Source organism: Kogia breviceps, chromosome 5, assembly GCF_026419965.1.
Source record: "Kogia breviceps isolate mKogBre1 chromosome 5, mKogBre1 haplotype 1, whole genome shotgun sequence".
NCBI classification, from domain to species: domain Eukaryota; kingdom Metazoa; phylum Chordata; class Mammalia; order Artiodactyla; family Physeteridae; genus Kogia; species Kogia breviceps.
Window position 1 is genome coordinate 67,636,787 of NC_081314.1, and position 15,532 is coordinate 67,652,318.

The 15,532-nt window shown below is 48.5% G+C and overlaps 1 long non-coding RNA gene across 2 annotated transcripts in view; it reads left to right on the forward strand.

Annotated features, from left to right (window-relative positions):
• Positions 1-7,416, forward strand: part of LOC131756823 (uncharacterized) — a 55,648-nt gene extending 48,232 nt beyond the window's left edge. Inside the window, exon 5 of one of the 2 annotated variants that reach the window (XR_010840709.1) lies at positions 7,048-7,416. This is a non-coding gene — a long non-coding RNA (uncharacterized lncRNA). Of the gene's footprint in view, positions 1-25; positions 1,754-7,047 lie in introns of those variants that run through there. The other variant, XR_010840708.1, reaches the window with a different exon arrangement.
• Positions 7,417-15,532: the final 8,116 nt, after the last annotated feature.

Genomic DNA, 15,532 nt, shown 5'->3' on the forward strand with positions numbered 1-15,532 from the left:
GATATCCAAAATATTTCTCAACCAGGAAAACACCCAGGACAGTCAGAGGGCTAGCCGTATGCATCCCAGCTGAACATGAATTACACCTGGTGGGCTCCGGAGGACAAGACTGCAGCTCTCCCCAAGAGCCATGTGCTGGGAAAGAACCTGGGAAGGGCTTTCTTCAGAAAACAAAGCTGAGAGAGGAAGGTCATTTGATTAAATTGGCCATTTGCTTCAGCATCTGAGGTTAGTGATCTATGCTGTAAGCTTCTCCTTTTGCAAGGACAGTGTCTTACTCAGCTCTGTATTTCCCAAAACCTGGCACAGTAAAGTTTGTTACATGAAATCTGTATGACCCTGGGCAAGACCCTACCCTGCTCTGTGTCTCAGTGTCCTAGTTTATAAGATGAGAGTTTTCCAAACCCTGTTTCTCCTTGAAACAGGAGAATCTGGTGAAGCCCCCTTAGGAGAAGGGAGATGAGTGGGCTGGTCCAGGGCCTCCTATCCTACTTTACCCAGAGCAACTCCTCTTGTATTTGTTTATGCTTCCATACGGTTTCACTTAAAGCAGCATTCCTCAGCTAAAAACAAAGCCTGGGAACCACCGGGCTGCATATGATATCTGAGGTCCCTTACACACAGCTCTGACATGTGTGGGTGTGAGTGATCGGATGGTCAAATGCACGAATGAATGAGTGAACAAATGAATGAGTGAATGAACTCTTTGTGTACCTAGCTAACATAGGGCGGTCCCTGGGCACACCATTCTTGGAGCTGATGGCCAGCCATCCTGGGAAGTTTGGAAATTGACATAGGGCTTTCCCAATGTCCTGTCAATTGCGGGAGTCTGTCTGTCTCTACCATGGCCATGGATAAGGCCTCCTCCCTACAGATACCTTGGATGCCACCAGGTCTGGGCTGCACTTGTCTTTGACTTTCCTAATACGTTGACTCAGCTGAAAGAGATACTGACAACAGCAGCACGAGTCCCTGGCAGGTTTGGTGAAAGAATCACTGGGTTTTCTCAGTGTGTGTCCTGGGGTGTGGCACTAGGTCTGCTTGCTTCAGCTCCCTTCCCTCATAGGGAAAGGGGTCCCAGTTTTGGCCTTGCCCTCCCTCCCACAATCCTTCCCTCCCTTCCTCCATTTCTTTCTTCCTCCAAGGCAGTGGTTCTCAATCTTGACTGCATGTTGGAATCAACTAGGGAGACTTAAAAATTACTGATGCCCAGAGATTCTGATTTCTTGCTTTAGGGTGTGGCCTTGGCAATAGGATTTGAAAAAGCTCCCCAGGTGATTTAAATATTCAGCCAAGGTTGAGAACAACTGGTCTGAGGATAGGGAGTAGGGCTCCCAACCTCAACTAAAACCGTTTCTAGCCGTGGGATTCAGATGTGTCTGCTGGATTTGGGGAGGTGTGGGGCACAGGTTTCTCTTAGCAATGGGGGGCATAAAGGGAAGTGGAGGGAAGTACACGTCACCACCCCTGCCCCACTAACTTAGCACTGAGTCCTGTGCGAGGATAGGCCTCAAAGGAAGCCGAAGGGGCTATTTTCATAAAGCGTCCTATGAGACTCAGGGAGATCAGTCCTGTTTGGGGTCTAGGTGACAGGGTGTGACAGCATGGGGGAGGGGCAAAGGACACTATGAGGCTCCAGGGCACAGAGGACACCAGGTGGGCATGGTGGCAGCACTCTTAGAGGGCATGCTGGCAGCAAGGCCCACCCTGGGGTGACTGTGGTCTGCATGACATCAGAGAGCAAACAGGGTTGGCAGAGAGAAGCTTTGGTGAGACAGGGTGTCCACTCCCCGTGACTGTCCTACTCACAAGCACATGTGGGACATTCCCAAGGGGTCCCCCAAATCACAGAGTGAACCTATGGCAGACAAGAGCAAGCAGCAGTGAAATCTGGTCATTTCATTGAGGGGGACCCACATGGACTTGTGGGATGGTGAGGTCTGGGGACACTTGAGTCACAAATACAAGCCACAGTCTTGAAACTGTCTGGTGGTGGTGGCAGTGTGATAAGGTACGACAGAGGTGAAGCAGAGGAGCAGACGTTTGTGACCTGCTCTGAAATGGCCCCCTGGTTGGATCAGTCTCCCCAACAGCTTTCCCTCGCGTGCTCACATCCAATCAGGGTCTTCTCAACTCAAGGTTTTTCTGCGTGCAGGTTCTCAATGTGAGTTATTGCTTTTACTTCCTGTGCAAGTTCTTTCTCTCTCTCTTTTAAAATCACATTTTCTCCTAAATTAGAAAGGCTCTTTAACTGTTAGCAGGAACTGAGTTTTTGCTCCTTGCATGGACAATATCATTAAACACTGGAAAATAAACAAACTGGAAAACTTTAAGACATTTTCAAATCCTTTGCTTCCCAGAGGGTGTCTGGGGTCCTGGGCAGGACAAGGTTCTGCTGGCCTGGGTTTATATTGTGGTGATGACTTGACCCCTCCAGCTGTGAGAAGCCAAACTGACAGCAGGGTTGTTTTTACTAAACTTCCCAGGATTGCAAACTTGATTTGGGAGGCATTTGCGCTGAGGTCTCCAGCGACTGCGCCGAGCTTCCTCCGTGGGCAGAGTGCATGATGGGAGTGGCCAGTGGCCCTCGTAGCTGACAGCTGTTGTAAACCATCGCTGTCCTCCCGAGCTATTCCACAGGACCCGGGGAGGTGAGGGGAGCCGTGGGAGGGGTGGTGTGTGAGAACATTTCTTTCCATCTTGCTGAAATGTGAGTCTAATGAAATGATAATGAGGTTGTGGCCTTTAAGCTCCATTGAGCTTCTTGTGCATTGTAATTTTACCCAGAGTGGGGCTAGTTTTTGAAATGATTAAAACTATCGATTCCTAGGCCTGTGTGGCTTGAATCGGAATTCATTAGAAGCCCAGAGGTGAGGGATAAACGTTTCTCCCTAGTTCAGCTGGGAAACCGATCTCATCTTGTCTGAGTCTCCTCCTGCCCGCCCACCCAGCTCTCCAGCAGACCCCTGGAAGCATAACCAGCTGGTGTGGGAACCCCTGGCAGTGCTGGAAGGCAGACAAAAAATAGGATCCAGCAACCACAGAGTCGCAAGTTATGAAAGTACCAGCCATGAGTCCTAGCCCATTTTCCTGGGACCTCGCCCTCCTGTTGGAGGAGGGAAACTCTCAGTGTTTAGTCTTGGTGCTATTTTCTTACAGGCATTATAAGTGAACTGTCTTTTCTGTGAAAAGAAACACACAGAAACACAGAAACCGTCCAAAGTTTGACCCAGAAGAATCCTGGAAGGAGAAACTCCAGCCGGGAAGGTGGCTGACAATGTGGGGTGAACTTGGATCTCCTGAGTACCATCCTTCTTGGCATAGAATGAGGGGTTTCTCCCTCTGGTTTTTGTTATCACCACCATTCTGGCTTCCAAGAGCATAAGATGACTCCTTTCAAGTTTAAAGCTGAGACAGGCTGGCATCTTAAAAAAATAACCTTACTTTGAAAACGGTATGGAGGTGTCTCAAAAAATTAAAAATAGAACTACCATATGATCCAGCAATTCCACTTCTGGGTATTTACCCAAGGAAACAAAAACACTAACTCAAAAAGATATATGCACCCCCATGTTCATGGCAACATTATTTATAATAGCCAAGACACAGAGACAACCTAAGTGTCCATTGAAAGATGAATAGATAAAGAAAATGTGGTGGGGACTCCCCTGGTGGCGCAGTGGTTAAGAATACACCTGCCAATGTAGGGGACACGGGTTGGAGCCCTGGTCCGGGAAGATTCCACATGCTGCTGAGCAACTAAGCCCGTGAGCCACAACTACTGAAGCCCGCGTGCCTAGAGCCCGTGTTACACAACAAGAGAAGCCACCACAGTAAGAAGCCCGTGCACCACAAGGAAGAGTAGCCCCTGCTCATCTCAACTAGAGAAAGCCCGTGCGCAGCAACGAAGACCCAACACAGCCAAAAATAAATAAATAAATACATTTGTTAAAAAAAAAAAAAGAAAACGTGGTGTACATATATACCGTGGAATATTATTCAGCCACCAAAAGAAAAAGTAAGGATATTATGCTAAGTGAAGTCAGACAGAGAAACATAAATACTATATGATCTCACATATATGTACAGTCTAAAAACAAGTGAACAAAGAATAAAACAAAATAAAACTGAACTGGGTGAAGGGGATCAAAAGGTACAAACTTTCAGTTATAAAATAAATAAGTCATGAGATGTAATATACAGCATGGTGACTGTAGTTAACAATGCTGTATTGTATATTTGAAATTTGCTAAGAGTAGACCTTAAAAGTTCTCATCACAAGAAAAAAAATTTGTAACCTGAGCTGATGGATGTTAACTAGACTTATTGTGATCATTTCACAATATATACAAATATTGAATCATTATGTCATACATCTGGAGTGAATATATTGTTATATGTCAATTATACCTCAATAAAAATAAAAAATAACCTTGTTTACTATTAAAGCAGACCAAAAAGAAAATAATTACAGAAGATGTCAGTAGCGTAAGGATGGGCATGCTTCCTAAGTATGGGTGTCTTCTACCTTAGCACTGTTCTTAGGTCTGCTCTTATCTTTAAGGGCTGAAGCAATTTATATACACTTGGCCTGGCCTGGCTTCCTGCCTGTGTCCATGTGGGGTTCGCCATCTTAAAACTGGTCAATCTCCCCTCTTAATCTCCTCTCTGACAAGCCTAAGAGATCACATTTTAACGGCCCACCTGGGGCCTCCTACTCATGTGGAGGTTCTGGTCTGAGAAGAAGGTTTTGTCTGTAGCAGCCTGTGGGTAGTGCAAATGACCCAAGGAGACAGTTGGGGTGCTGTCCTCCTCATGGGGCAAAGCAACCCGGCAAAAAGTCCCCTTGACCCCATGCCCTCCTTTTTTACAGCCTCCCTGGGCAATCGTGGTCATAAAATGCCCATCAACCATTATATTCAGACTGGAGCATCAAGGTCTGCCTTCAAGGTCACACACACCATGAGCATATCCATTTTGGAAATAGTGTGATATATTTCCAATTTCCCTGCTTGCCTTTTTACAGGTAAGCATCACTGCTTCAAAGCTCTCTGTATACCAGGCGAGTGGCGTGCCCTTCCTCTGGCTTTCCAAAGCACCACATGCATCTAGGGTCCCCCATATTATACCACATCATCTCATCTTTTTCTCTGTGTGGCCCCCACTAGACTGTGGGCTCCTTGAAGGCAGCATTTGCATTTTATTCCTTTTTGCATCTCATTACTCAGCACAGTATCTGTCCCAAAACATACCTGGGCAGATGACTGTTGACTGAATGAATGAAGGGAAGAATCCATGATGGAGGTCATTTGTCATTTAATTCTCAGGACAACCTTATGAGACAAGCAGGGCAGAAATATGAGCACTGATTTCCTGAAAAAAAAAAAAAAAAAAGAAAGAAAGAAATGGAGCTCCAGGAGGGTAGGGCCTTTGCTTATGGTCACCTGACTTCTGGAGCTGGCGCCAGGGCTATGGTGCAGTCTGGTAGGCAGAGAGGTGTGGGTTTTGCTGCCCACGCTTGCTGCTCTGGGGCTCCTAAGGTACTGGTTCGGTCTTTCCCGAGGTGCCACCTACACAGGTGGTTCCCGAGAGGTTCAGATCAAGGTCCCCTTTTATTTTCTCCCCCGCCCCACCCCCCATACCAGGGCATGAAAGATTAGGCCTAGCAAACGAACTGCAATTATGCAATAATAATGACTCCACTTTCTCCTTTTTATTAATAAGACACACATGCAACATGCCACTCAGAGCTTTCAGTTGACAGAAAACGAGTTCTATTCTATTCACCAGGTGAACAGAATTCCACCCAGAGGCAGACAGTTAACAAACAAACTTCTGGGCTCAGGGCTCGGCTGGGAGTCACAGCCCCGCACTTGACAGCCTGTCGATGGGCCTCCATTGAGCCGGCCGCCTGCCCTGGGTCTCTGAAGTCGGAGGAGACAGGGGCCATTTCTGTTGCTCCCGGCTTGCCTTCCCATCCCCGCTGCAATCAGCAGACCCTGACTTCTGGAAGAGCGTTACTGCGATGTGTCAGCTGCTGTGGAAGAGCCCAGAGTGATATATTCCAAGACCTGCCAGGAGAAAGGGCTTACGGTCAGTTAGGAACTATAAACTCTCTCCCGTGGTATTGTCGGTGGAATTTTAATACTCTGTCTCCCTCTGTCTGGGCACTTCCTTCCACTCTTGGCCTGCTCCGCAATGCATATGAAGCAGGGCTCAGGTCTGAAGGTCCCCAGGGAGAGCACACGGTCTCACTCGGTCCAAGAGTCATGGCGGGAAACGGGAGGCGAAGCTCAGACAGGACTCCGGCCTTCCCGCCGGCCCTGAGCCTTGGCAGGGCCCCCATTCATTCTCCCGTGTTCCCTCCCATTTCAAAGCAGGAGTGAGGCCCAGCACAGGCATGAAGCCAGCTGACAAATGGAACCCTAGCCTGGTTCCTCCTTCCTTCCTTCCTTTATTCAGGCAACAAACTCTACCGAGGGCCTCCCTACTGAGGGCCCACGGTGCGCTGGGCAGGGAGCTAGGAGCTGGGGCACTAGAGGGTCACTGTCCCAGTCCTCATGCCACCCTCACTACTGCTATTCAATTCTAATCACCCTACAGAAAACAACAGACAGGGAAAGAGGGGACAGTAAGAGAGAGAATGTTGCTCGAGGAAGAGCGCGTAGCCAGGAGTGCCCTTAAGAGGTAGTGAAACAGGAAACTATGAATGGTTTGGGAAGCCCAAATCTCCCCCCTTCCTACAAAATGGGTCTCAGTCCTCCACTCCTCTCTCCAAGAAACTCATCAACCACATCTACGCTGATAACTCCGCGAAGTCTGTATCTCTTGCCCAAACTTCACTTTTGAGGGTCAGGGACCACCCCCACCCCCGCAACATAGGTTTATATCTATGTCCCCAGAGCCCAGTACAGTCCATGGTAGATGGTGGGCATCCAGAAATATTTGTTGAAAAATGACCAGCACCACTTCATAAAAGAGGCAGCTTGTACGCGATCAACTTCCCTAATTTTCCCTTGTAACTCCTCTCATCTGTTTCCCCTCAAGGAATGACCATCCTGTGGCTACAACTCTCAAGACTGTTGCTTCACCGAAACCAAAATGGAACTGGTGAGATTTCTTCATCCCACAGGGGACTCTTTGACCAATCTGGGCGTGGAAGGGGGTTGTCAGGACTTGCCTTTGTATCCTAAGTCTTCCAGCCCAGGGCTGGATTTGCATATGTTAATATGGAGAACTGGAGCTAGTTAATGAGAAGCAGTGGGCCATGTGGGTGAGCGGAATTCCTCAGAGTATTTTTTTCAGATGTCTTAACTCACTCTCTTTGTTGTATTTCGGCAGATCCAGGTGTTTGGATTGAGTTGGTCCTGGTCCCCGCTCCCCTCCCCCAAATCTCTAAAACCACAGATCTTTCTAGATGCCAGACTCAGCCTTCTGTCCAGAGGGTGATGGTGGATGGTGGAGCTCTCTGCCCACCTGGAAACAGCCTCGAGGAGTTGGCCTGTGGGAGCGGGCCCCAGGCTGGAGAGCCCCAGGATGAGGGCTGGCGGTGGGGTGGGGGGTGTTCCTGAGGGGGGAATGGGGGGAGAGGATAGAATTCCAGAGGCAAGAACCCTCCACGGAGACAGCCCGCTGGGCTTCCAGCCCTCCATCTGGGTTCCACTAAAAACACATTTTGCGTGTTTCTGTTGTTCTTAAGTCTGGGTTTATTTCAAGGGGAAAATTATAGAGAAACATCTCTGCCTTTATTTCAACAGCAGCCTGTGCTTGGGTAGATTCTCATCTGTCTGGCCTGTTCTGCCTGAAGGTGAAAGAAGGGGGTGAGGGGAGGGTCCCAGAGAGAAGAGGCCCCAAGAGACGGAGGCCCTAGGCTCTGCTTGCTGCCAGTGTCCCAGACCCGTGGGTCTGTCACCAGTGCTCACCTTCCCAGCTGATAGCAACATCGATGGCAGAAGAGAGCCTTGGTGGTTTGAGAATGAGAGGTGGGGACTGGGGGAAGCACAGGGCAAGCAGAGATCAGTTCAGGCTGCCCCACCTGGGAAACCTCCACAGACAGAAAGGCAAGTGACAGCATCCCCACAGGTATTTGAAAGAAAGCCTTCCTCTCTGAGGCCAGGGCAGCATTCAGTATGTGACCACTGAAGTGAGTCTGGGTGTTTTCCTGATAGGAAGCCAGAGGTAGCAGAGGCCCATCCTGAGGATTCAGGTTCTAACCCTGTCGGAGAATCCTCAAGGTAACCTGGAGCCCTTGAACTTGAATCAGCCCTCACCTCAGAGACACAGGAAATGAAGGTCAGAGCTAGAAAGGCCCTTAGCCACCTAGCCTGGTGCTGTCATTTCTCAGGTGAGGAAACTGAGGCCCAGTGAGGAGAAGCTACTTGCTCAGGACACACAGAGGGTGGGTCAGTTGGTGGACCAGACCTACATCCCAGGTCTCGGGGCTGTCTGGTCCTTTTCTGCAACGCTGCTTATGAGGGTAGGTGGGTGGCCAGATCTCCACGGAGGGGCCAAGAGCTCTCATAAACACATCATTCAGGGACTAGCATGTAGGCATGCACACAACACGAACACTGGCCCTCGGACCCTGTCAGCAGAGCTCATCGGTTCCCGCATCCCCAGCACAGTCTGGTTCCTCCAGGGTCATCTTGGACGCTCAGGCTCTGGACAGACACAGGGACTCTGAACACCATGGTAGATATGGTCCTGTCTTTGTACAGAGCTGATGTCAGACACAAAGAGCATTCGTAGCCCAGGCGCTAGGCCCTGGCCTTTACCCGTAAGAGAGCAATTCTTAAAGAGCTCTCTCCCTCTGAGAAGGGCCTCCACAATGACTCAAGCTGACCTGCTTGGGGAGGATTAGATTGCCCCCTGGTGGCCATATCTGGCCATATCTTCACGCCCCTCTTTCCGGGGCCTCAGCCTATTCCTTCAGCAAGTTTGTACTGAGCCCCCCTGCTGTGGGCCAGGAAACTGAGTGGTCAGTAGACTGTAGGAGATTGATATGCAAAGCAAGAATTATAATACAGGTTGATTAGTGCTATTAGAGAGGTAAGCTTAGGGTACAAAGTAGGCTTAGGCAGGGAGCCTAAGAAAGACTCCTGAAGGGGTATGGGCTGACATGCTTCCTGGGCTATGCGTAAATACTCAATTAGTATTATTTATTATTATTATTATTTTGTTTTTTAGAGTAGAAAAAGGTTTATTGCAGGCCTTGCAAGGAGGTGGGTGACTCATGCTCTAAAAAAACATGGACTTCCCAAAGGGTTTTGACAAAGCATTTTTAAAAGCCAGGTCAGCACTCAATTAATAAGGTTCTCTTATTTGGAGTTTATAGTTTACCAAAAGATTGCACTTGCATATTCTAGTTTATCCCACTGACAGTCTCATGAGGTATGTATAATTGTCCTTATTTTACAGATGAAGACACTGAGGCTCAGAGATGATCAGTGATTTGCTCCAAGTCACAGTCTTGTAATTGACTGATTTGATTTGTGCAGTTTCCAAACTACTCCATCTGGACCAGACAGCCAGGGGGAGGTGGGTATATCAGGCAAGGGTTACCGGTGATGGTTGGTGTCCACCTCTGCCACCAAAGGGTTGGTAAGGTAGAAGTTTGAACAATTCTCTCCCATCCCCCAGGGAGCAGACTTCTTTTCTTCCAGAGCTGCACAGTGATGCCGGGTGGGCCCCATGGGGCAAATGCAAACTGGAGAGTCCTGGGCCTGGTGACTATATCCCATTCTCATCACACATTGGGAAGTGATGAAAACAAGGGATGTTTAATTTCCTCTTTGCTGCCCCCAGGAATGTAGTTAGCTTCGAGCTCGGGAGCCCAGGGGGAGCACTAAAAGGCCCTCTGGATGTGATCCTTAGAGCCACAGCGAGATAGGCCAGCCTCAGGGTGGGGAGCACAACCCCAGGAGGAGCCTCGTCTTCCACAGCCGAGCACAAGCTGGAGGTCCCAGGTCCTTGTTAAAGAATGAAAAATCCGGTGCAGCTATTTAAAAACAGGCAGTGTAATGTGGCCAACAGCAGCAGGGCACAGCCCAGGTAGTATCTGGGAAATCATCCACCACTGCCAGCCCTGGAGAGAGAGACCTTGTGTCCCTGGCCAAGGGAGTATGTGGGTCTATTTAGACTCCACTCTCCTCCTCCTGACCCAGAGCTAGTTCATCAAGGGGTCCTGCTGACACCCTCCCCAGACTGTCTCAACAATCCCACTGCTGCCCCAGGGCCTAAGTCCCATCATCTCTGCTGAGAAATCTGGTTTGTTTCCCAACTCTTCTCCCTCTCTCTTCTCCCCACAGCCTCTCTCACAGGGAAGGACCAGGGCATCAATCCCACCTGCTGGGCTCCCTCAGGGTGAGTCTGGGCCCCAGGATGTACAGATATCTCACAAGGGTGGTGGGCTGCCTCTGGGAAGGAGCTGGAAAAGACTGAGGGGAAAGAGCTGGGCTGAAGAGAGAGCCTCAGTGTGGTAAAGCACAGAGGTGGGCTTGAGTGTGAGGGGCTGTGTGCAGTGGCCTGCTGGACCAACAGGGCGGACTACTGCGCATGTTGACATTTAGATGAGAGAGGATGTGAAGACTGCTGGGGCTCGGAGTGACTTGTACCTCCCCCCGGGATTCTAGGCCTATGTGTTTTCTAATGAGCTCTTAAATGGAAGCAGTGTGTTCCAAGAACAGGACTCAATGAAGAAGGTCCTTTGGACCAAAGAAATTGACAAGGGGTGGGGGATTTAGATTCAATGAACCTTCACTGATAGCCTACCATGGACCCAACACTATGACAGGTACTTGCTCATATTTAATCCCATTTAGTCCTCACCACAGTCCTATAAAGTGATGAAACTCAGAGAGGTTAATAACTGACCCAAGGTCACAAAGCTGGTAAGTGACGGCACTAAGATTCGAACCCAGGCCTCCTGATTCCAATGTGATATGTTACAAGAGTATCTTTAGACTTTGCCAGTTTCTGGACATGATGTGGAGACTTCCATGAAGGAGTCACATATTTGGGAAGTCAAATATTCAAGGGAGGGAATGCCAGGTATTTTTATGTAAGCAGATTGCCCCGCCACGGAGTCTGATTTCCCTGCCAGCTCTGTCCTATCCCAGGACACATATTCTCTGCCATGCGTTTGGTTTTGTCAGTGCTCTATAGAACTGCATTTTCAAGGACTCCATCACTCCCCAAGCATACAAATGTCTATCCTTCATTTTTCCTGTTAAGCAGATTTAAAGAATGAACTAAGGGGACTTCCCTGGTGGCGCAGTGGCTAAAAATCCGCCTGCCAATGCAGGGGACATGGGTTCGATCCCTGGTCCGGGAAGATCCCACATGCCGCAGAGCAACTAAGCCTGTGCACCACAACTACTGAGCCTGTGCTCTAGAGCCCGTGAGCCACAACTACTGAAGCCCATGCGGCCTAGAGCCCGTGCTCCGCAACAAGAGAAGACACTGCAATGAGGGGTTCTTGCACCGCAACGAAGAATGGCCCCCTCCGCAACTAGAGAAAGCATGTGCTCAGCAAAAAAAAGACCCAACGTAGCCAAAAATAAATAAATTAATTAATTTTTTAAAAAAAGAATGAACTAAGAATCTTGGCTGCCATTAATTTCACAGCCTAGAATTATTTGCATCTTTTTTTTTTTTTTTTTGGCTTGAGTCATTTAAAAAAGCCCTTATGATTCTTTTCATCCCCTTTGGTAGAGCAATTCCATTCTCTTCTCTCTTAACCTTCTCTCTCCTGAATGTCCCCTACCCTACCCCCACCATGGAAAGCTTTAAATAATGCAGCAAATTCTTGTTTCATTTCCTTTTCTCTGTTTCCGGATGGATTTTTCTCCCCAAAACATCCCTGGGAATCATTTCTGTCAGTTGCTTCACGGGATGTCCCTTGGTCTTTACACTCATCTAACTTCTCCTCACCTCAAAATTGCAATTTGCTATTTTAATTATAGTTTCTTTTGCCACACTTGAGGGTTTTTTCCTATTGCGGTCTTCTACCTTGCTTAGATTTTAATCCTCTCTTCCAGTGCAGAGAATTCATTAAGATTTCTGAATTACTCCAATTTGCTTCCTTGATGGTGAATAATTCTTCTTAGTCTATGTATGATTCTGATTGTTCAGATGCTGAATTAAGTTTCTAAGCAGTGAGGCCAGGGTGCCACATGTGAACCAGTGGCCCCATCCAAGTGCAGATTGAATCACCACCCTGGAGATGGCACGTCTCTGGGTCTGCCTGGTTGCTGCAGTCCTGGGAATGACTGTCTCCTAGACCCCAAGGGTGGCCCTAGGGCAACTGACTGCATGCCTCTACCTCCCTGACCAGCTGGTGAAAGCTCCTGGGACTGTTTCTCCTGGTGAGAGCTTTGGGTTCCATGAATTGCTCCTTGCAGGCTGGGCTGGGCTGGCCTTGACACAAACTATCTGGGTCACCTGCAGCTGTTTCCCAGGTGCTGCTGGGCCTGTGGGCTGAGGCTGCAGCTGGAAATGAGTCTGGGCAGGAAGTGAATGGGGCAGTAACCCATGTGACTAGGAAGCTGATGAGGCCTCCATGCAAGGGGAGGACTGGAAAGCAGTTCTCCAATGCATTCCCTGCATAGAAGATGAGCTACTCACCATGGAGAGGAACTACTTGAAAGCTTCCACCCATCCTGTTTGGGCTCACAAACCTGTCCCTGTTCTGTCCTTCAGACAGGTATGTAGGTCAGTGCTGGTGAAAGTCACTTACAGTGGGAGTGTGTAAACTTCAGCTTTGAACCTGGCTCAGTCAGAAACACAGGGTCCTCCAAGGTGACCTAAAAGTCCTGGAGAAAGGGTGATACACCAACAGCTGCATAACCTGGGTGGGTCACATTACCCCCCTGAACCTCAGGGCTGATGTGATACAAGGTTCATGAAGGGCTAGTAATGGGCCATACTGATATTATTACACAGGCAAGGATGTAAAAGGGACTTCATTCTCCTGGTGGTTCATTGCTTATCTCCTTCTGTAGGGGATTTGAGATAAGAGACCCAGCTGGAAAATGGAGAAAGGAAGAATGCTGTTGAGATCCCTAAGCATAAGTCTGCCATTGTCTCCAGTGGGAGTAAAGGAAGCAAACAGGAGGGTGGCCCTGTAAAGTCAGCTGAGTAGGGAGAATACAGAGGTGGAGGCCCTAGAGGCCCTGGGGCAGGCTCATCAGGGGACATGGAAGGAGCAGACAGGTTGTGCATCCCTAGTGAGCTTGCCTTCCTGTCCCAGAGGGTTCCTGCATTGGGAACGAGCAGGAAACACCTTCTAAGACATCTGGAAAACTAAATAAGATGGCAGAAAATGAGGCAAATAAATGGTTCCAAAAGTTGAGGTCATACCATTTTGTGAATAATTCTGACACCTACTAGGTACACTTTGTAAACTGTGCTTTTCTGTACAAAAGAGTTGTTTGTGGGTTTGCCTCTTACACTTCCTTTAATAGTTCAAGGGCAGTACAGTGTCAAGGAGTGTGGCTTGGAGAGGTATATTTTGCTCTTCTTCTCTTTATCAGTCAGTCCCCCAAAAAACACTAAATAAAAATAACATGTTTTGACATGGGCCGTTGATGTAAATCAACTTCTGCAAAGTGTTAATTCAAGCCCCTTTAGAAAAGTTGCCATGTTAGTTGATCTGTAAAGAATCAGCTGAATGCCCACCACACCCTGGAGACAAGTCCTCAGTTCTTGCTTCCAAGAAGATTGCAGTTTCCAAGTCTTTCCAGGCAGAAAGCTTAGAGTCCCCATTCCAAGGGTGCTCGATGAGGTACCTGCATGAGGGCCGGCTGAAAGCAGAAGCTTAGAGCGGCCTGGAGCCATGAGGGATGAGCTTGTGGCCCAGTAGGGATTTCAGGTGGGCTGGATGCAGGGGTTGCATGTCCTCTGGGGAGGAGGGCAGGGCAAAGATGGAGGTGGGAGAGAGTCTGGCTGCTCTGAGAGATATGAGGGTTGGTCTGTCAAAAAGGTGGGTGTCTGGAAAGGAGAAGAAGGAGATGAGGTTGGAAAGATGGTGGTGCCAGACCCAAGAAGGCCTTGGTGCTGGGTGAAGGAGGCAGGTCTGTGTCCTTGAGCAGGACTCTCCACTGAAGGCTTCTAAGTCCAGAAAAGCTGGGGTGAAAATCGGATTTTAGGAACATTGGTCAGATGTAGGATAGCCTGGAGGGTGGGGCTGGCCAGGGAGGTCAGTAGGGAGGCTTTGACTCTGAGTCCAGCATGAGAAGCAAGGGCCTGGACTAGTGTGTATGTCATAGAAATGAAAGGGTACATAATAAGTGAAACTGAAAGGACACGACAGTAGGAAGGGGACAGCCCAGGCGTGGGAGGACTTGAAAGTTAGGAGGAGAAAAACGCCCCAGAAGCAGGTGACATGGGCACTTTATATTCCCAAATTCCCCAGAGAGGGCTAGTTAATTAGGCTAGTTACTGCCGTCCAGCCCTTGCTAATGTGTGTACTACAGCAGCAGAGATTTTCCACAGGAAACACAGATTGAGGCAGGTAGAGGTTAATGTGGTCTGCAAATAAACCGCAGATGAATCCTCAACAGTACTTAATGCAGGGTAATATGTGATAAATTATTCACATCATACAGTGTAATAAGCAGGTTGAATCTGTGGCACTAGGCCTCTTGAGCTGTATTTTACATTAGATCCTCCTCTTATTCCTCTTATTTAATCATTTTCAGAACACCTGACTGAAATAAGTATTTCAGGTCCCATTTTTCTCCCTGCAAAAATAAATTTGATCATACATTCATCTCATGACATTCTGACATTTACCATACTCTTACATTAAAATAAAGATGATTAGAAAGAGAAGAGCTCAGTAATTAGGCACAGGAGGAAGCTGGAACATACTTTTCCTAAGGTTACCCCTTCTGGCCTTCACGGAAGAAGGAGGTCTGCTCTAGAGAGGCTTCAGAAAGCTCATTTGCATAAGAGATACTCCCAATTTATGGTTCATCTGAGGGAATGAAATCTGTTTCTTTTGAGCTGACAGGGATTCTGTCTCCTGTGGAGTGGGATGTCTGGGTAGAGGTTCTCATAGCCCTCTGGGGTGTCTGTAAAATGTATTATCATGAATGGGGCTTTTGTAGCCCGGAGCTTCCCACACATGGGCAGCGGTTCAATGGCTCTAGTCCACGGCAGCTAATTGTCCTGAACAATGGGGGATTTGCTTTACCTTCCTCAGGCAGTCTCCCCAAAAGGGCACAGAGCTCTGTGAGTAAAAGGTTCTTGAGCAGGGACCATTTCTCTCTTAGATTCTGCTGTCCATGGAACTTAAAGCCGGCGGGGTAATGCTAGAAACCACAGGAAGAGGAGGGCAAACTAAGGCATCGCTGAGAGACAGGGGAGAGAGAGAACAGAAAGAAGAGGGGGAGAGCTAGCCAGGAGGTGGTGGACGAAAGAATCAAGTCCAAGGAAAGAAACGAGCCCTGGGGAAGGGCAGGCTAAGGTGGAAGGTGAGGTGGGCAGGGAACAGCCAGGGCTGAGGATGAAGTTTTGGAGAAAGAATTAG